This window comes from Podarcis gaigeae (genome assembly GCF_964106915.1).
Source record: "Podarcis gaigeae genome assembly, chromosome: 3".
Classification (NCBI taxonomy): domain Eukaryota; kingdom Metazoa; phylum Chordata; class Lepidosauria; order Squamata; family Lacertidae; genus Podarcis; species Podarcis gaigeae.
Window position 1 is genome coordinate 82,791,149 of NC_139680.1, and position 21,140 is coordinate 82,812,288.

The 21,140-nt window shown below is 43.0% G+C and overlaps 1 protein-coding gene across 6 annotated transcripts in view; it reads left to right on the forward strand.

Moving 5' to 3' along the window:
* Positions 1-10,723: 10,723 nt before the first annotated feature.
* RASGRP3 (RAS guanyl releasing protein 3) overlaps positions 10,724-21,140 on the forward strand; it is a 44,845-nt gene continuing 34,428 nt past the window's right edge. The window contains exons 1-3 of one of the 6 annotated variants that reach the window (XM_083732386.1): positions 10,724-10,814; positions 12,876-13,021; positions 14,434-14,517. The gene's annotated coding sequence lies outside the window, so the exon portion shown is untranslated. Of the gene's footprint in view, positions 10,815-12,746; positions 13,022-14,433; positions 14,518-15,701; positions 15,861-17,197; positions 17,216-20,533; positions 20,649-21,140 lie in introns of those variants that run through there. The other 5 variants (XM_083732385.1, XM_083732387.1, XM_083732388.1 and 2 more) reach the window with 5 other exon arrangements.

The window sequence follows — 21,140 nt, forward strand, 5'->3', positions numbered from 1 at the left end:
ACTCAAGCGGAAATGGCTGTATCAACCTCTCAAGATATGTTTAGATTTCACAAGCACCTTGGACATAGGTTGGAAATCCTCCACCAATATAAAGAAGCAACAGTTTTTATAAGTCAGCAAGTTGGGGGAGAAAACTATAAAAACATATGTTCAGAACAGTTCATTAAAAATGTTTCTGGTCCTTTATTTCATTTCATTTCATTTCCAAAGACCAATTTAAAGTATTGGCGGGGGTTAGCTATAATGGAATTCTGCAACAGGTTGTATTTGTGTCTTTCTGTCTGTCTCAGGAGACACTCTCAGGAGTGCGCTTTCGGGGAGTGAAGTCAACCTGTTGGAGAACGTTTCTGCCATCCCTCTGTAAGCCCTTTCTTTGTACTGATTGTTATATAATGAAGGCCAGAGGATCCAGAACTTTCTCCCCATTCGTGGCTCCAGTTTTTCATGGGGGGTGGGGTGGGCACAGAGATAGCCTCAACACTAGCCAGCTGGAAGGGAGATATAATGTGAAAAACACAGCCCTGAGACAGCACATAGAACTGGGTTGATTAATTTTCCAGGTGTAGCTGTTTTAGTGTTGTGGAAAGGACTTTGGAAAGTGCAACCACTACAGTCGTGTTGTCTTTGAGGTTGCCCATCAGCCTGCCCCAGCCCTGTAAACTGAGGCGTGAAATGCCCATTGACTTGCATTAGCTCCTGTGCTAGTCAGGATAGTTTAAATATCAACTTTCGTTAACTATCTAAAAATATATGATGCTTTACAGTACAGAGCAGGCTCCTGCTTAAGGAGCTTACAACCAAAGCTATAGCACAGAGAAGACTAGCGGAAGGGGTAAATGGAAGGTCCACAAGGTGGACCCCAAAATGGCGACTCCCTCCCTGCCAGGGATGAAGGAAGATCTACATCAGGAACAAGGGGGGGGGGAGAAATATTTTTTATTGGGATCTGCTGCCCCCAGTGAACCCTTTCTCCTCAGGCAGTCATCTCACCTCATGGGTTGGCCAGCCCCAAATAAAGATCTACATTGCAATCTGCTACCCCTGTGGCTTCTGTTGCCCGAGGCAGTCACCTCAGCTTGCTTCATGGATGGGTAGCAGTAGAGATGGTGTCTCTTGTACCCAAGATACTTTTTACAAACTGTAAATACCTGTTCTTATCTAAAATTATCCCAAAATATTAGTGTTTTCATCTGTTGTGCTGCAATGTTATAAGTGAGATTAGTTGGTGCAACATCACTCATGCCCCAAACATAAAATATACAGCAAATTAAAGTCTGAAATTAGACCGCTTGAGCATTCTTGCAATAAATCCAGCGTGCGGAACCTTTGCCCCTCCAGATGTCTCTGAACTGCAACTTCCATCAGCCCCAACAAGTGTGGACAATGGCCAGAGATGGTGGGAGTTGTAGTTCAGAAACATCTGGAGGGCCAAAGGTTCTCTACACTGGGTATAAATGAAAGGGGAATGGAAAAAGTCAGGGGTCAGCAAAATACTAGACGGTTCAGTGTACTTTCATACATTGCCTTTAGGTGTCACTGGATGACTTGCATTTCTGACATACACAATTTTAGAATAATAGGTGCTATCAAGTAGATAGCATTAAATGACACACTCTCTCTCCAGGAAGTGCAGAACATGGTTTCCTGACTCCTTGCCAAGTCAAGCATGAAAGATATATTAGACCTGGCAGCAGTACATCTGCAAATGCACCTACTCCTTTATGAACCTTCCCTCAGACCTCAAAACGAGCAACTATTGACTGGAGGCTCCTATTGTCAATGGGAACTGGAATTATGTACAGTCGTACCTCGGGTCAAATATGCTTCAGGTTGAGTGTTTTCAAGTTACTTCCGGGTTTCGCCACTCATGCATGCGCAGATGCTCAAAATGATGTCACACGCATGCGCAGAAGCGGCAAAACACAACCCACGCACGCGCAGACACGTGTTACATTCTACTCAGGATGCAAATGGGGCTCCAGAATGGATCCCGTTCGCATCCAGAGGTACCACTGTATAGGCAAGAATTGTGCCATATAGCCAGGACCCAACTTGTGATTGACCAAATTCTTGGACCCGAGAAGAAAATATCTGTAACGATCCCAGATGTGTCAATGTGGCAACAGGAAGCCAGATTTCCCCAGAGCATGGAACACTACATCTCCAGGTGGAGTCAGAACTGGCGGTGATAGACTAGGAACAAGACCTTGGAAATGTAGTAAACAGCTTGATGAACATTGCAACCTAGTGTGTGGCAGCCATGAAAAATCCATGCTAGGAAACATGAGGAGAGGAATTTAAAAGAAAACTGTCAGTATCTGAATGCCATTATGCAAATCTATGGTGCGGCCACATTTGGACTACTGTGTACAAGTTCTGGTTGCCTCATCTCAAAAAAGAGATTGTAGAGTTAGCAAAGGTTCAGAAAATGGCAACTAAAATGATCAAGAGGAAGGAGGTAGCATTATAGAAGTTTATAAAATTATGCATGGGGTGGAGAAAGCCAACAGAGAAAAGTTTTTCTCTCTCTCTCTCATAACACCAGAACTCCTGAACATCCGATGAAGCTGAACATTGAGAGATGCTCAGTCAATTTCTCCCAGGTGTAAGAGGAATCCATAGGTTTGCAGTCATTGCAGTACCACATTATTCCTTATTGCAGAATGAGCATTTATTAATCAGTTTACTATTTATAAGTAATTTATTAGTTCACTGTTCCATGGCGGTCAGCTAATCCTAATAAATGTGGCATTTGCTGCTGCTCTGTGGGTTGTATGTCAGGAGATGGGGAGGAAAGAGGATGGATTGCTACAGCTTCCTGGATGATTCTCCTGACAGATGTGGTGATGGATTCTGCAGCTCTGCTTGTGTCACACCAATATGGCTGCTTTTGTTACTTTACATACTCTCCTAAACACATACACACACCCCTCTCAAATATACAGCTGCAAATATAACATTTTAAGTGTGTTTTAAGTGCATTGTACAAATGTGACACTAGGTGGTGATTGTGAGCTTATGGCAAATTCAATATATTTTAAATACCTTTTTTTATAAAGCATTTTCGCAGTGTTATTTATATGCATCTAGATTCCATCACAGTCTCCAAATTTGGCTGGCTTTTTCGCTCTGAACAGATCTCTGTATGAATAAACCATATTCTAATAATTAGCTCACATAAAGAGATATCTGGGCCATTATGAATTATTAAGATTATTTTGTCAACTCCTAGGCTGGTCAGGCTTTAGAGCATGGGTGTCTAGACTGCTTTGGCCCAAAGACTGTATTACAAAGAACCCCTAAAATCAAGCTTCTGCTGTAAGAATGGTAGCCTGCACATGAGAAGGGAAGCTCTGCTTTGACCTGGAGAGACAAAGAAGTAACCTCCCTTTTCCTTTTGAGCAAGCTTTGTTGCAACACTTCCCTCTAAATCCAGATTGCTGTAAATCTTTGCCATCCTTCCTTATCACTTGTAGATTTACAATAGAGCATCAGATTCCTTTAGGGGAAGTGTTAAAACAAGAGTTTATCACCTAAAATCCCACTTCTTTCTTCTTTCCCTCCCCCACAACAGTTAATTGAGAGGTTCCAACAGTCTAAGGCTCCCACTAAGAAAGCTCAAATGATCAGTTAATCTTTCTCCTTTCACCAGCTGCTCATGTTTAGAAGGTACAAACTCTTACTGACTGGCACCATTTTTAAAACTTTTAGGATCTAATAGCTACCAGAAATAGTTGTAGTTTTATTCTATCAGTCTCAGATTTGGCCCTAAAAACTGCTAGTAGGTAGCCCAGAACTGGGCTGTTCTTCTGCATGGGGCACCATTCTCTCCAAATATCCTTTTTGCAGTTTGTGACATTGGGGCTGCTGCCCACTTCCCCTCCCTCTTCTTCACAGAAGAAAGTTTGTTCTTGGTCATAGATCATGGCTGGTGCAGAAAGTCCTGGTTCAGACAACACACTGAGCCAAACTTTGGTTTAGCTTGGCATAGGAGTAAGGTAAAAGGTAAAGGACACCTGGACAGTTAAGTCCAGTCAATGGTGTGTGATGCTGATCTCGCTTTCAGGCCAAGGGACTCAGCGTTTGTCCACAGACAGCTTTCTGGGTCATGTGGCCAGCATGACTAAACCACTTCTGGTGCAACGGAACACTGTGACGGAAACCAGAGCGCATGGAATCGGCATTTACATTCCCCACCGCAGCGGTACCTATTTCTCTACTTGCATTGGTGTGCTTTGGATCTGCTAGGTCACCAGGACTGGGACAGAGCAACGGGAGCTCACCCTGTTGCAGGGATTCAAGCCGCTGACCTTCCGATTGGCAAGCCCAAGAGGCTCAGTGGTTTAGACCACAGTGCCACCTGTGTCCCACCAACATGGGAGTAAAAACCACCAGGAAAGGAGCAAAGTGGCTGTAAACTCCATCCCAGGAGCCCCTCTGTTTGCATGGTCTCAGCAAGCCATACATGTCATTAGGTGAACCAGTGCAGAATATCTAATTTACCACAAAGAAATTCTAAGCTAGAATTAAAGACAAATGTTTCCAGACTATGTATGCACCATGCATTTAAAGAATATGACTTCCCCAACAGAGCTAGAATTCCCAGCACTCTTAATGAACTGCAGTTTTTAAGAGAATAATCCTGTGTGTACAAAGGGTAGGTGCTCTTTGGGTTTCAGTTTACTGATGTTTAATTTAGAACAGGCATCCCCAAACTCGGCCCTCCAGATGTTTTGGTACTACAACTCCCATCATCTCTGACCACTGGTTCTTTTAGCTAGGGATGATGGGAGTCGTAGTCCCAAAACATCTGGAGGGCCGAGATTGGGGATGCCTGATTTAGAAGTTACATTCTGCCAGTGCCGGGCCTGGGGTTGTGAGCCCAGATCTGTCTGAGTGATAAATGCAAGAAGAACCACAAACTCCACAAACACTTCCCTTTGTACTCACTCTCTTCTCATGGGCAAAAAAAAAAAAAAAAAAAAAAAAAAAAGCCTATTGAAAAAATAGAAAATGTCTCCAAGAGGAGTGATGAGAGCCAGCAAAACTGCACTTACAATTTTGATATTCTGCATGCGCACTCCAGGCGCTCTCGGTGTATTCTGCCTTCCCAAGTGAGCTTGGCCTGCCGTGACTTTCCTGTTTCTTTTTATATCACACATTAGTTGCTGCTCGGTGATCACTGCAGCTGCAGGTTCCTGACCCAGAAGGGCTTGAAATTATTATGTATGCTTTTTCTTGGCAGTCAAAGCCGTTCTCCACACCGTCTGTAAATGTTACCAAAAATAATGCAAACACAGATTCAGGATGAGAATTTGGGAAGGGAATTGTAGTAATGCAATTAAGGAAACGCAGACTGATGCCATCAAGAATGCACTTAATTCAACAAAATGTCCATTGGTTGGTTTGTTTTTTACCATCAGACTATTTGCAACTCATTGTCTGAAATACCTCTGCTAAGAAATATTCGTTTTGGTGGAAGGGTCAGGATGGTACAAATTATGGTTTCTCCGGCTTGCAAATGGAACCCAAAGGTTGGCAACCTTTGTAGAATACAAGCTGTGTACGGATGAACTAAGTCATAGTTCAGAGAGCTGCATATGCAGCTTGTTTGTAATCAATGAGACAGCTTTTAATGGTGTAACTGCCGTGTACGCAGATGGACGTGTTCAGAATGGAGCATGTAATGTTATTCAATCCAATCAATCAATGATTTTATTTGCATGCCTCCTTTCCCAAAGTTAAAACCATGTTCAAGGCTGCTTATAGCATATTAAAAATTATGTACAGTGGTACCTCGGGTTACATACGCTTCAGGTTACAGATGCTTCAGGTTACAGACTCCGCTAACCCAGAAACAGTGCTTCAGGTTAAGAACTTTGCTTCAGGATGAGAACAGAAATCATGCTCCGGCGGTGTGGCGGCAGCAGGAGGCCCCATTAGCTAAAGTAGTGCTTCAGGTTAAGAACAGTTTCAGGTTAAGTACGGACCTCCGGAACGAATTAAGTACTTAACCTGAGGTACCACTGTAATTACAAGCATAAGAAAAGTAGTCAAACAATAAATAAAACATCAAAAAGTATGCAAGTAAACTGAACTGTTTCCACATAAATCATAAGATTTAAAATAAAGATACAAAAAAAAAAATCAATAGCAGCAGCAGCGCCTGCAACAAAACCCCCTAAACCAGGGGGAGGCAACCTAAGGCCTGGGGGCTGGATGCAGCCCAATTGCCTTCTCAACCCGGCCCACGGATGGTCCAGGAATCAGCGTGTTTTTACATGAGTAGAATGTGTCCTTTTATTTAAAATGCATCTCTGGGTTATTTGTGGGGCCTGCCTGGTGTTTTTACATGAGTAGAGTGTGGGCTTTTATTTAAAATGCATCTCTGGATTATTTGTGGGGCGTATGAATTTATTCATTCCCCCCCCCAAAAAAATAGTCTGGCCCACCACATGGTCTGAGGGACGGTGGACCAGTTTGCTGACCTCTGCCCTAAACTATATCCCAGCCCAAAAGTCTGTTCAGCAGCCTGTTCAGCTTTTGTTGCTCCATCATGCAGAAGAAAATAGTGTAATTCTCTTGGGCTATACTGAGCAATGATGCCTGCCCCAATCTGAGCTAGGCTGCTATGACTCTGGACAGAAGCCAGGGAGAAGAGACTGGGGTGAAGAAGGATAAGGAAAAGGAGAAAGAGAAGAAAAGACAGAGAGTGAGAACACAACTTGGAAAAAAAGAGACAATGCATGTATTTTTGAAAACTAAGAAATATGTAATAAAAATATATTTTTTAAAAATAATTGTTGATCTATTCAGCAGGTAGGTCTTCATCACACTTGTTCTTTCTGCAGTTTGATCAGGTTCTTAACCTATGATCCCTAGCTCATGTCTGACTCACCAAAAGCTGTCATCACAGCCCTTGCTCATGCCATCACCCAGAGATGACTCATATGTGGGCCAGTCACTATGGATGAAAGGTGGGGGGTGGGGGTGGGAACAACAGCCCAACTTCCACACTACTGAGGGACATTTACACATTCCATTCAATGAGTGTATGATCTGTGTATCTTCGTGCACAAATAGCTGTGCTGTACACTGTTATTCACATGTACTGTTGAACAAGTGTTCAGTTTTTGTATCTGTGCATACAACCGCTGAGCTGTACAAGTGTACATAAACACTTGTACATATGTACAGGCATCTTGTATCTGTGTTCAGTAGACCATGTGAAAGAAACCTCTGCAATTCATGCTCAAACAGAGCAGGGGCAGGAGCACATGAAGCAGAGTAGGGGCTGGCATCATGTCTCCAGGCAAGCACTGAGCATAGACACATCTGATAAGGAACCTCTACACGGGAGCAGCTGTTTGCATATAGGGGCTGCACGACATCAGGACACCTAGTTGTGTGCACCCCGATCATGGGGAGATATTTCACACCACACCTGTAGGGTGGTGTCCTTTTCAGGTGTCCTTATCAGAGGCCGGGCTAGCCCAGGGCCATGGTGTTGAAGGGTGAGGTCAAGAATACAGGGGCACCTTAAGGAGCATCTCCATCCTCATTGTTCAGCCTGGACATTGAGGTCCAGCTCCAAAGGTCTTCTGGTGAGAAGTGAGGTTGCAGGCAGAGGACCTTCTTAGTAGTGGCACCTGCCCTGTGGAATGCCTTTCCATCAAATATCAGAGATAAACAATTATATGACCTGCCATAGACATCTGAAGGCAGCCCTGTATCAGGAAGCTTTCAATGTCTGATATTTTGCTCTGTTCTTTTATATTCTGTTGGAAGCTGCCCAGGGTGGCTGGGGCAACCAGTCAGATGGGTATTATTATTATTATTATTATTATTATTATTATTATTATTATTATTATTATTATTATTTAATAATAATAATAATAATAATAATAATAATAATAATAATAATATGTGCCCTACATCCAAGTAATGCTAATGTGTGACTACAGGTCTTGGCTGACTGTGACCAGAGGGCACCACACTGCAGGGGTTGCCACAACAATGTTGTGGAACAAATAGCAAGAAACGGGGTGCCGAATTGTAGCATTGCACAGCGTTCCACTGAAATTTGAGAGCCCAAAGCCTGCCACTGCTGTGACCCTTATGTCCATGTAAGGCTGCAGGTCTAACCCCACTTACCAGGGGAGGAAGCCTCACTAAATTCAGTACAGCTTACTTCTGAGTAGACATGGTTAGGCTCAAACCATAAGCCATATAAATGCTATTATCAAGTGTGGCTCTGTGCAAGAGCCCAGCCACGTTTCCAACACGTTTTTGATGAAGAACTCCTAAGTCACTGGGGGAAAGCACTGAGAGTAAATGGGTTCTATTGCTTGTTTTGCTGCAGACAGGAATGTTTTTAAAATAGCCACATAAGTTTGAGAGGATTTCCTCCTGATGACATCAGGCAGCATCACTGGCTGATATCCTGTGCAAAGTCTCTTCCCCACCCCCCTGCATCCCTTAGCATTTGTTAGATATGTTTGACTAAAGGACAAGGGAGGGTGTAGGTGCTCTGAAAGACACATGAGTCTAAACCAGAATGGAAGTTGTGTCAATGATTTCCCCTCTTCTGACACTCTCTCACTCCAGGCCCAGATTTCTTATGGGACTCTCCTCAGATTGGACAAGTAAATGCCCCCTCAGAGCACGGCAGATTCACTTATATAAAGTTTTCACGTTAGATTTATTTTTATTAGCTCAAAGGACACTTAACAACAGAAGAAAATTAAATATCAAAAGGCAGTTACACCATCTGCAGGTAACAGGAAACAGGTAAGCAGATAGCTAGGTGGAGAATAGAAGCTGTGTTAAGTAAAAGCTAAAAGTTTTGCTTCTTCTTTAAAGAATTGTAGACTATTCTGCATTTGATCTGTGTACAATGTAATCAGAAATATTAGTCGTCGTCCCCCCCAAAAAAAGTATAGCAATCTGGCTCTTGTGTTTTAGTATCTTTGCTGTCAATAAAGGAAATAAAATATTGCAACTCTCCATGCAACCATCAGCCTTAGGGGGGAAACCTCTCATTGGTACCAAAAGGATTTCACTCACACACACCCCAACCAGTGCTAATTGCCATGTTGTGAGGTGGGTATTTTTACCAAAATTGCAGCTGGGGAGGGAATTCTTAAACCTCCTTGAAAAGAGTGCAGCCAATGACAACTCCTCTGCACCTGGCATTTGATTTTTTTAAAATCCCAAATCTGATTACTATTCACACTACAGTGGTACCTTGGGTTACAGACGCTTCAGGTTACAGACTCCACTAACCCAGAAATAGTACCTCGGGTAAAGAACTTTACCTCAGGATGAGAACAGAAATCGCATGCTGGTGGTGTGGCGGCAGCGGGAGGCCCCATTAGCTAAAGTGGTACCTCAGGTTAAGAATAGTTTCAGGTTAAGAACGGCCCTCCGGAACGAATTAACCAGAGATACCATTGTATTGACGTAATATATATCCAGCCTTTATTAGAAGGAAGAAGGAGCAACTGCTATCTCACTACACAAAAAATGGGCTATGGTGTAGATTGGCCATGTGTCTCATTTCACAGAGGACAGCCATCTGTTTGAAGGGTGGCCCAATCCAATAACAGATTAAAGATAAAGAGCCATAATAAGGGAGAAAGGGGGCCTTGACGTTGCATATCAATGGTCATGCCATGGAGAGCAGACACACAAATCATGAGTAGTCACACTCATTCCCACTGTAACAAGAGGTATTTCTTGTTAATTATAATTACTATTTCTAAATACACATCCTAACAAATAAATGAGCATATGCAAATATTATGAGTAGCTGCTCATAATGGGCATCATAGGCATTGCAAAACTTAACGTCTATCCTATTTTTCTTTACTTCTTTCTGCTTTGCAATAAACCTTTGCACTGAGATCAGTGCTAGAGACGGACTCAAATAATTACTGGCTTTTACCATTTTAAGGAAGAGCAAATTGGCTGCTTTGTTCCTGTATATACTGTATAGCCTTTGATGCAACTTAAGATCTTTTTGCATCTATCCTGATTAAGTTTGCATAACATCCCCCACATCCTATTTTAAGGCTATCATAATCTATAACCATTGGCTTTTTAACTTGCCTTTCTTTCTCCCCTCCATGCCATTTTAATTTATGTTTTAATACTTAACATCTGCTGGGTTAAGAATTTTGCTTCATTGTTTGTGGCCATTTGGTTAGACCTAAATGCTGTAAGTATATTGTCCAATTGTTAGCTTTTATTTCTGTTTTTTCCTCCAATTTTTCTCAAGGTTTTTTGTTTGTTTGTTTGTTTGTTTGTTTGTTTGTTTGTTTGTTTGTTTCTTCTTTTACCGCATCCCCTTTCTTATTCTTCAGGCCAGGGAGAAATCCCTTATCTATAACCCACCCACCCAGTTTTCCTGGTTATCTTATCAGGAGTGGAGTCACTCTGAGATAAACCTAGGGAGGCCAGGTGGAAAAGCAGACAGGGATCCTGCCATGGGCGTAGCCAGAATTTTTGTTAGTGGGGGCAGGCCTTTTGTTAAGGTGGGGGAGAACCTCAGTTTGTGATGTATTTTTGTTGAGTTTTATTGATTGGGGAGTAACAGCTCTCCCTCCCTGCCTCCCCTTGGCTATGCCCATGGATCCTGTACCTTTAAGAGTTGCATAGGGAGGGGAGGAATCAGCAGCTGTGGCTTTTATAAGCCAGCCATATGTCCTCAGAAACTTACTTGCAGGGGTGCTGGTGAGAAGAGGTTTGGACAAGAGAAGGAGGAGAGAATACAATCCTGCAGATCAGAGGCTGAAACGTGAAGGTGCATCCAGGTGAGTAGCTCCCAGCTAATACAATCCAATTATTGGTCTTCCTCTTGCCAGGTTTTGGGTAGCCATTGATTGAATAAGGCTATCAGTGACCATTAACCATGATGCCTATGCACTCCTTCAACGTTGGAGCGTAGGCAATTCGTCTTTGAATACTAGTCACTGGAACTTCCAAGTGGGGAGAGCACTACAGTGGTGCCCCGCAAGACGAACGCCTCGCAAAACGAAAAACCCGATAGACGAAAGGGTTTTCCGTTTTGGAGGCGCTTCGCAAAACGAATTTCCCTATGGGCTTGCTTCGCAAGAAGAAAGCCCATAGGGAAATCTCCGGGGACCTCTTTTAAATGCTAGCGGTGGGGAGCAAAGCTTTCCCCCCCCCCTCCGGCCTTCAGAAGAGGTCCAGGAAGGCCGGCGGGGGCCGAAAGGCTTTGCTCCCCACCGCCAGCATTTTAAAAGCAGTCTGGGATAGCAGGGAAGCGCTTTCCGCTATCCCGGATGGCTTTTGAAGGCAGGCGGGGGGGACAAAGTCTTTGTCCCCACCTGCCTGCCTTCCCGGGGGCTTTTAAATCGCCCCGGGACTGTCCCGGGGCGATTTAAAAGCCTCCGGACGGCTTTTGAAGGCAGGCGGGGGGAAGCAAAGACTTTTGCCCCCCGCCCGCCTTCAGAAGAGGTCGGGGGACAGACTGTCCCCGGACCTGGTCTGAAGGCGGTTTCCATAGGAACGCATTAATTGATTTTTAATGCATTCCTATGGGAAACCGTGCTTCGCAAGAGGAAAAACTCGCAAGACGAAAAGACTTGCGGAATGAATTAATTTCGTCTTGCGAGGCACCACTGTATTGCACTCTGTTCCTGCTTGTGGGCTTTCTGTAGGCCTCTGGTTGTTACAGCAGGATGTTAGACTAGATGGGCCTTTGACTTGGTCTAGTAGGGCTCTTCTTTAGTTCTTAATTGCAATGGACCTCTCACACATTGTGTATACAACCTTTTGGGTTTCATCCACATTGGTTTTTAAGGCTTTGGACCAATGGTTTCGCACTGTGCAGTCTGCTGAAATGTCTAAATCAGAATTAATCAGTGGGGGAAATGTATATGTTTTAGCTGCCTAAGCAGTGGGCCTGACCCCCATTCTCCCTTCCCCTTTAGATGTTAAAATGGAAACACAAAAAGGGGGAGCTGCATATTCACATCTCTGATCTGTGCTTGCAAGTGCTTTTGGGAAATGGCACTGTGCCATATAAAGTTGCTATCTCTGCATGTGCAGAATCGGATATCGGATTCTGTGGCTAGAAGAATCGGACAAATTGGGCATTGCTGAGCAAGGCTGTAAGCCCTGCAGCATGACTGGTTATGTTGGTGTTAACGGTTGTCTAGGTGACCTAGAGACCATCTAGTTGTGAGTCCTGCAAGTGCTGGCCTTGGCTGGCTTCCTGGTCCATTTCCACCTGGCCTGTCCTCAGTCGACAGACCCCTAACTGACTCTGGTGACAAAAGGCTGCTGTTGCATGTGCCTACAATGTTTTTCATACCTGTAGGGCAGTCCTAAATGTTGTTTTTGTTAGCTTGCTAGTGTGGATTTTAAATACTACATTGAATATACTGATCGGTTTATTTTAATTAAAGCTGTTATACTGTAGTTATTTCTTGCACTTGTTGGCACCCACTTTGAGCGTATCTTGGAAAAGCAGCATATAAATAACTTGGATGAAAATGGGAAGCCATTGAATGTTGTTTTGGTTGTGTAAAATACAAGCGTGTAATATGAGTTGTTTGGAACTTTCATGTCATGTTATGGCAAGCCTGGGGGAGGTCTCTCCTCAGCTTGTCCTGCATTTCCTGCCTGCCTTTGCTGCTGCTATAGGTTGTGCTAGGGAAGCCCTATTAATAGTACAAGAAGAGGAAAAAGCTCTTTGGAGGCAGGAAAACCAAGTCAGGAAAGAATAGGAGGAAGTGTGGCTGCCATTTCGCCAAACAATTTGGAAGGCATTGAGCCTCCAAACTTGCAAGCTTTGCCATTGTTGCAGAGAATGTGATCTGAGCACAATTCCTTTGTTTGTCCTTCAGAAATATTCAAAAGAGGGCCTTGAATGAGAAGGGTGATGGAATGAAGAAGAAACCAACCCCTTAGCTGTTCAACGTTATAGAGAGCAGAAAGGAGGAGAAACTGGACAGACACGAAAGATCTCCACATCAATTACACGCACACAGAGGTAAGTGTCCGCATCTGCATTTCAGAGTGAGTTTGTTGGCTTAACAGAGAGATGCAAGTAACTCTAAGGTCTGGATAACTAATTACTAAATAAGGTCACTGTTTTAGATTTCAGTATACCTTTTTTATAGGGGAAGAGAGATTGTAGAAGGGTAATTGCTCTTGGTTACAGTCAAGCCTAAACATCATTAGAAAATTAGGTGTGTTGTAAGACCATTGTTGTGTATCTCACAATAGCTACAGAAATATTATCAACACAGGTCAATTAATTTTAGAGTGAGAGGGCGCATTTAATTGTTTATAACCATAAATCAATGGATAACATTGGTCAGCCAATAGCTGCTCCTGTGAAAGAATCACATGTCATCTGCAATAAGGAAAGCATCTACTGTCTTCTCTGAAAGGCACTGATGCCTCTAAAACAACATCATATCTACTCCATCTCTCTTTTACCATAATTTGTGGTGCATGATCCTGGTAAGTCAATGATTTGTCCCTATTTTACTTCTTGGTGATGATTTTTTGAGGTCATCAGTGGTTCACTGTCTACCCCTCACCCCAAATGCTCTAGATTTCTTCATTTTACAGTTCCCTCCTGAGATTTCTAGGAGTTAAATCTAGGAGTGCTTCTTTTTTCACAATTGTTACCTCAGAATAAAGTCCCTGATTTTATGCAGACCTACTCAGGAGCAAATACTTTCTGACATTAGTGTGCTATAGACTGTGCAGGGAAAGGAACCCTTTATTCATCCTGAAGGCTGGATTCCTATCTGGGCAACTTTCTGAGGGCTACTGTATGGTGGTTGGTGAGGTAAGAGGCAAATGTGAGTGGAACAAATGTAAATTTTACCTGTGTACAGTGGTTTAGTTTTACTCACACTCATTTGCTCATCTCTATCCTCCATCCAAGCAAGCAAGAAGAGGCATTATCAGGGTTCAAAGACAAAATATTTGGGGTATGGAGCAGAGCCAGTGAGGGATGCAGCCTGGGAAGAGGGTTTGTGGTGAGGAGAGATTTCTGAGGACCTGATAGAGAGACCTGGAAAGCCACATTCAGCCCCCAGGCCACCCCTCCGCTACACACACAGAACAGGAGTCCACCAATTAGTTCTCAGAGAGCAGGGACATAACTTCTATTTCCCCAAGCCATACAACTAGAAAAAAGCTATCTCAAATAAGTCACTACCCCTTTCAGTAGTTCTGAAGCTAGAGAGGAAAGGGAGCATTTTTAAAAGCCAGGAAAAACAAGGAGGAAGTAAACAGGAAGGAATGGACAGAAGAAATGAGCAACTTTAGGAGGTGTCTGGTGCTACATAAAATGTGGTGACCCATCTCTGGCATGCAAAATGGTCCTTACCAGGCAGCCCTTTAACAAGATAGCTCATCTGTTTTCATTCTTATTCTTCTTGTTAGGCTTCGTATTCTCTGTTTAATCATTATGCACTTTTGGGTGGAGGTTTGCTTTTCCCTCTGAGAAACCATCTCTTGACGTTGAAGGTAGGAAAATTATTTCATATTACTGGGTACTCATTAAATAGAGAGAGACACAAACAAACTGGAGCTCTGCTACCCGGCTCTAATGTCATAATTTAAAGGTGTGTTTTTTTCACCTCAGGTTTTGTAGGATCACATGATGGCTGCTGCGGTGTCTAGTAGCAAAAATGAGTGTGTATGAATGGGAGATGAGGTCATCTGGTATATTGTAAGAACTGGTGGTAGGGCATAGGCAGGGAAGCCTGCCGTAGGTGGAGCCAGAGCCAGTGACAGAGCCACTGATTGTAAGTGATATAATAATAGCTGGGAGCTTTTGGAAAGCTCACTGACAAGGCATGAAAGTGAAACCCTTCCCCTGTTGTTTGTTCTCAGCATCTGGAGTTCAGAAGCAGACTATTCTGAACATGGATGCCTCATTTATCCAACATGGATTATAACCAGTGCCAGAGCTACCTCAATACATTGTCAGGCAATGTTTCATAGCTAAAGGAAGATCAGGCCAATTGCAGCCTCACATGCCATTCTCTCAGGCAGGTTTCCGAAGAAGAAAAAATGAGGCTTTTTAATGGAAACCAGCATGCACACATATTGGCCAGGACCGAAAGAACCACATCAGTTCCATATGTCAAGGCATTTGTTTGGGTTAGTAATTCTTAAACAGCAGCTCCCTGAGTTGCACGGCAAGGTTTTGAAACCGAGAGGTGCTTAAAAGCCCTTAAGATATGGTAGCGGTTCTGTCATTCAAAGTGAATGAGGTGGGGTTTTTTTAGAAAAAAGGAGAAAAGGAAGAAACTCACTAGTGAGGCTCCAGCTCTTGGCTGCATCTCAGACAGCTCTTTGGATCCCAGCCTGTGAGTTGCAGCTGACAGCAAAGTAGAACTGTTTGGTTTCTTCATTCCATATGCGTATCTCGTCTTGTGCCTGACTAGGAGGTAGTCTCATGACTTTAAAGAAGGGATTACATAGGGAGTTGAACAATAAAAAGATTCAGTGCCATCCCCATGCTATGGCAAACGTTATGACTATTTGCCATTTTTTACTGAATCATGTGACTAATAGGGTTTTGCTAAAGTAGCAGATGGTTTCTTTTTACACACACACACACACACACACACACACACACACACACACACACTTTGGTGAGTTTTGGACTTACTGTTATACTGTTAGACATTAGTTGCCTGTTGCAATATATGCCTGATGGCAGATAAAGAACGGAAAATATGGGTGCTACTCTGACCTGCCCTAGTGGGATATTGGCCTGCTTGGAGTCTGCTGTTGTCAAGGCAACACTTTGGGAATTAGCCTTCTGTCCTGACCTCTGTCAGTGGAAAGCTGAGGCCAAGGTATAGGATGGGGATGCTTTCACGTGGGCTGGTCCTGTGAGGTTCTGAGCCGTGAGTACAATAAGGCCTCAGGCTGCCTGGCCTCTGGCCCCTTCAGGATGACTTAGGCCTCAGGTTGAAATATGTGCTAATTTTAGTTTGGAAGTCTTGTAATGAAATGATGAGGATATTGTTTTTAACCTGACTTGGTTTTAGGTAACTTCACTTATTTATTACCGTTGAATCCTGTTTTTCCTTTGAAAACTTGCACAAGTGCTCTCAGGATGGCTATGCACTGATACGAAAGTCACCGTAGGAAAGTACTTGTTCATTTTCCTGCTAATATAAATACGCTAACATTTATTCAAGCCCTGTAATCATAGGGCATTTTTAGAGTCAATGTACTATTCCTAAATGTCTTACTAATTTATGTGTATAGCACATATAGTGCCCTAAGCCACTAAGTGTTAATTATGGCATTGGTAACAGAAACAGCATACAGCAAACAGCATCTGAGCCTGGAGGATAGTAGCCACCTTTGATAGACACCTCCATAAATTTGCCTAATGCCCTTTAAACTCAGCTAAGCTAGTGGTCATCACCATGGCTTGTTCCACATATTAATTACTCCCTGTGTGAAAAAGTCATTTCATTCATTCATCCTGAATATTCTGTCAAATCGGTTTCGTTTTATCAACCTGAGAGGGAGGGGAAAGATCCTGATCTACTTTCTATACCCATGTGTTCTTTTAGAAGCCTCTATCTTGTCTTTTTTATTGTAGCAGGTCCTTGTAGGGGATTTGCTCCTGCCTTTTGGCTATTTTAGATACCCTTTTCTGCACCTTTTTCAGTGCTACAATATCATTTTTGAGACAGCACTAACTACCCCTGCCCTGGTCTCTCAGGATGAAAAAGGTCCTTTTATGCTGTAGCTGGCAACAGTAATACATAGATTAACAAGTTCAGAAACAGCAAAAGGGCTTAATGTGAAAGGAAATAAACATGTTTATCTTTAAGAGTGGTGGAAAAGATTTCTTGGCTGTATCCATACATAAATGTCTCATGACAATAGATTATGAATTGGACTGGGAATGGGAGCAAGGCGGGAATAAAAGGCCCTTTCTTCTAACGGTCTGACATTGTTTATGTGGAATTTTAATCATGCTACACTTGATGAACTGTGGGACCCACCTGACTTAGGAAATGACATGAGCTCTTTTTCCATGTTGGTTGAGCAGACTAGTAATATATTAAACCTTTTTTCCCACTTAAACGCCAAGGACTTACACTGCATGGTGTGGTTAGAAAATCCCTCCAGTTGTGGATTGAATCAGCTGGGTGCTTGCCTGTCACAATACTGCAGGTGCTGTGGTGGTGTATGTATGTGTTTACGTGTTACTTTGTAATGCTGGGCTGTCTCGTGCAATAAGGCTGTGACATGGGTGCTTGTGGAAAGGCCATAGTGGGGCAGTGATTGCATGCAGGAGCATCCGTGAGCACTCCATATCATCCAATCCTCATCACCATAAAAGTCTAGGGACAGGAGGAGAAGCCACATGGGAGGGTCTCTTTTAACGCTCATTTTTTTGTTTTGTTTTTTTAAATGCCTCTCTTTCAAAGTTTGTCTTTCATAACAAGGCTTAATACTTGGATATATTCAACATTAAGGGACGCGGGTGGTGCTGTGGGTTAAACCACAGAGCCTAGGGCTTGCTGATCAGAAGGTCGGCAGTTTGAATCCCCGCGACGGGATGAGCTCCCGTTGTTCAGTCCCTGTTGCTGCCAACCTAGCAGTTCGAAAGCACAAAGTGCAAGTAGATAAATAGGTACTGCTCCAGCAGGAAGGTAAATGGCGTTTCCGTGCGCTCCTCTGGTTCGCCAGAAGCAGCTTAGTCATGCTGGCCACATGACCCAGAAGCTGTATGCTGCCTCCCTCGGCCAGTAAAGCGAGATGAGCTCCGCAACCCCAGAGTCGTCCACGACTGGACATAACGGTCAGGGGTCCCTTTACCTTTATATTCAACATTGCACTGCAAAATCAGTGTTGAAAATGTTTATTGTAGTTAGTGTGTACATAGCACAATAACCAGAGAAAGAAAGGCTCCTGAGGAATAATTGTATGTATGTAGCCTGAAGTCCACCTAAAGGACACTCTAGAGTGGGAGTCGATTCACATGAAATAAATTGCTATTCAGAGCCTCTGCTGTATTTTTTAAAAACCTTGGATTGTATCTGTTGCATTTCATAATAGTACGTAAATATATTCAAAGGCCCTTTTTGCATCAGGTGATAGTGGTGATGGCAATAAATATTAATAATAATGGACTTTAGTTGTCTCAGGAAGCTTTCTCGTGGCAACCCCATTGCGAACATCAGTCCTAACTTAAGTGCTGGATCTAGGCCTATACAGTTTGGCCCACCAGCCTGATCCTTTTCTGCACGCCTAGTCAGGGCCAGATTTAGGTTTGATGAGGCCCTAAACTACTGAAGGTAATGGGGCGCTTTATATGTCCAGCTGTCCTTTGTCAACAACAAATTGCTGTTTTTGTGTTCAATATATGCTATATACTAATTTATGGACCTAAACCGTGTTGCTGTATGTAGGTTTTATTTTATTTGTTTTTTTATCTTATATTTTGGAAATGTACATCCAGTTGTTCTTTTCCTTTAATTTTTTTTTGGGGCCCCCAAGAGAGTGGGGCCCAAACTATAGCCTGTTTAGCTTATACATAAATCTGGCACTGTCCCTAGTCTGTGACCTGACCAGTTAGACATATTGGTGACTGCAGCAGACTTCAAGCATGGACTTCCAAGAATGAAAGCTCTCTGAAAGAACACAGTCCTGCTGGAGATTTCAAGACTTTCAGCATTCACTTAAATGTGGGTATGTGGAAGAGCAATAGAGCAAAGGAAATCTCTGGGTCTTAGCTTATACTTCTTGATGAGTATAAGATTTATTTTTAGGTCTCACATTATCCTTTAACATTGCATCTTCACACTGTTGTAATCTGCTCCGGAACCTCATGGTGAAGGACAGATAAGAAAACGTAATAATAATAATAATAATAATAATAAATAAATAAATAAAAAATAACAATAAATTCCCCAAAGTGGTAAATGGGGAAAAGGCATGTGAAGCCCTTGGCCATTCCCTAGAGTTAAAGCCTTTGTTTTGTTGAATTCAGACTTTATCACCAGACCCTGCATATGATGGTGGCAGACGTTTCATGCTGCCTGAGTTTACTGCCCCAGGGCTGCCATATCTGCAGAAAGTTTTACTTTCCATCATGTCCTCCAGATGCCTTTAAGCTCAGCCACTTAATGTGAGAGCTGCTGATTTATTTATAGCTGGCATCTTAATCACACTTGGATATTTTTAAAACGTCCTGCCTGGTGATACTGGAGCTGCTTTCATTAACTCTATTTCCATCAAAGCCCTATTGCATGATGTATGGACCAGTGAGGCAGATCAGCCAATCTGGAAGCAGCTTTTCTTTTGAGCTAATTTTTTTTTAAGTAAACAAACAAAAACGCTATTGGGTGAGAGTAGAGCACAAGGACCAAGTTTTCAAAAAAGGCACGCTACTTAAGGACAGTTTCTGGATTAACAACAATGTGCACTTTGGTGGCAGGACTCATGGTGGATGAGTTCAGAGTAACCCAAATATACATTAACCTCCCAAAAAAGCCCCTTTTGACGATTGATGAACCTCCAAAATAACTGGGGAAGTGCCCTTCTGAGGAGAGGTCATAATTGCTTTTTTGCATTGGGTTTGGATCTTAAAGTACTGTAAGTCCTCTGCGCCCAATCACAATTATTAATATTTACTAAATTTTCATCCAGGGCAGTTCACAGCACATTGTTCAGGGCAGAGCCAGATCTAGATCTGAAGGGGCTTGCTCAGGGGGCATTGTGGGGAAATCAAAAGGGTGGCCAGATCCAGCTGGTTGGTGCTGCTGATGGAGCCACGTCTCATACCCCACCCCAAGGGGCAGGCACCAGCTGGATCTGCCAGGTTTCAGGGCCCTGGTAGTTACCCAAGGGTGCCAGGTGAAAATGCCAGCTCTGGTTTAAGAAGCCCCCTTATCTTTCAGAGAAGACAGAGGAGAAAATGGAAAACTTTTATTCCATGAATTTCTTAGGATCCAAGCCAGCATCTTTATAGCATTCTTTAACATAGCCCACATATATAGGACTTTGTGGGGAAATGTCAAGGGGAGCAGTTTTTCCTCAAGAAACCTCCTGAGACTCTCTAGTGCCAACCACTTCAGCTAAAAGTGCTAAAAGACTGAGATGGCTGTAAGCACTTTAAAGGGGTGCTAGTTTTCAGATATCTCTGGATGGGAGGAGAGGTGAGATTTCAGGAAAGGAAAGGTTTGTCAAGGTCCAAGGCCCACTCAGTCAAGGTTAAGCTGCAAGAAACCAGAGTATTTTAAGAACATTTCTTGCATTTCCCCCTTATTTACACTGCATCATAAAAGCAGTAACTCTAAACATTTGATCTCCGCCTATTATCCTTCAAGGCTAAGAAATAAATGCGCTTAACATGCACAGTGTATATATAATCCCATGTATCTAGTGAGTATCTCTTTAAAAGACATGCCTGGTCAGTAATAGAAACTCCTTTCTCTGGGTGTGGTTCCCTCCATAGTTTATAGCTGGGCCTAAGGCTAACCTATGTAGTAAATCCCAGCTGCTCTGCCAAGTTGTTGATTTGTTGTTCACAAATAACAACAGCTCTTGAGGTTTTTCTGACTTCTGCTGCTTTCTGGCTCTAGGGCAGACCCAGAGCAAGGTTTCCAAACACAGTGAGTACCCTTCCCAGACCCACAAGGTACTACAATGTATAGTGCTCATTGCTGGTCGGGTTAGCCAGAGGAAATAGGTATTCCAGTAATCGCAGGGATGAAGCAATTGTACAAAGAAGTCTCATTGCAAAGTACCCTTTTAAGAACATAGTTTAATTATGTAAGCTTGAGTAGCCTTAGGCTTGTAAGGAATGTATATCTATAATTCTTACCAGGTGGTGTCTAGCCTAAACAGATACCTTCAAGAAATAGGCAGGAAAAAATAGGGTCAGCAGAACATAATACAGCGTTAGAGCCAGAGATGACAACATCACAAATTAGGTTTTTATTTGTCCCATTCTCGTGAAAGGTTTCTGCTCTTTGGGGTTCACCAAGACAGCTGCTTTCCAGAACCTGAGAGCATAACTAAGGACACTGTCTTTTTAAAGCACATCCAACACACATTAAATGTATAGTGTGGATGTGCCTTGAGGCTATTGTGGAAATGTCCCG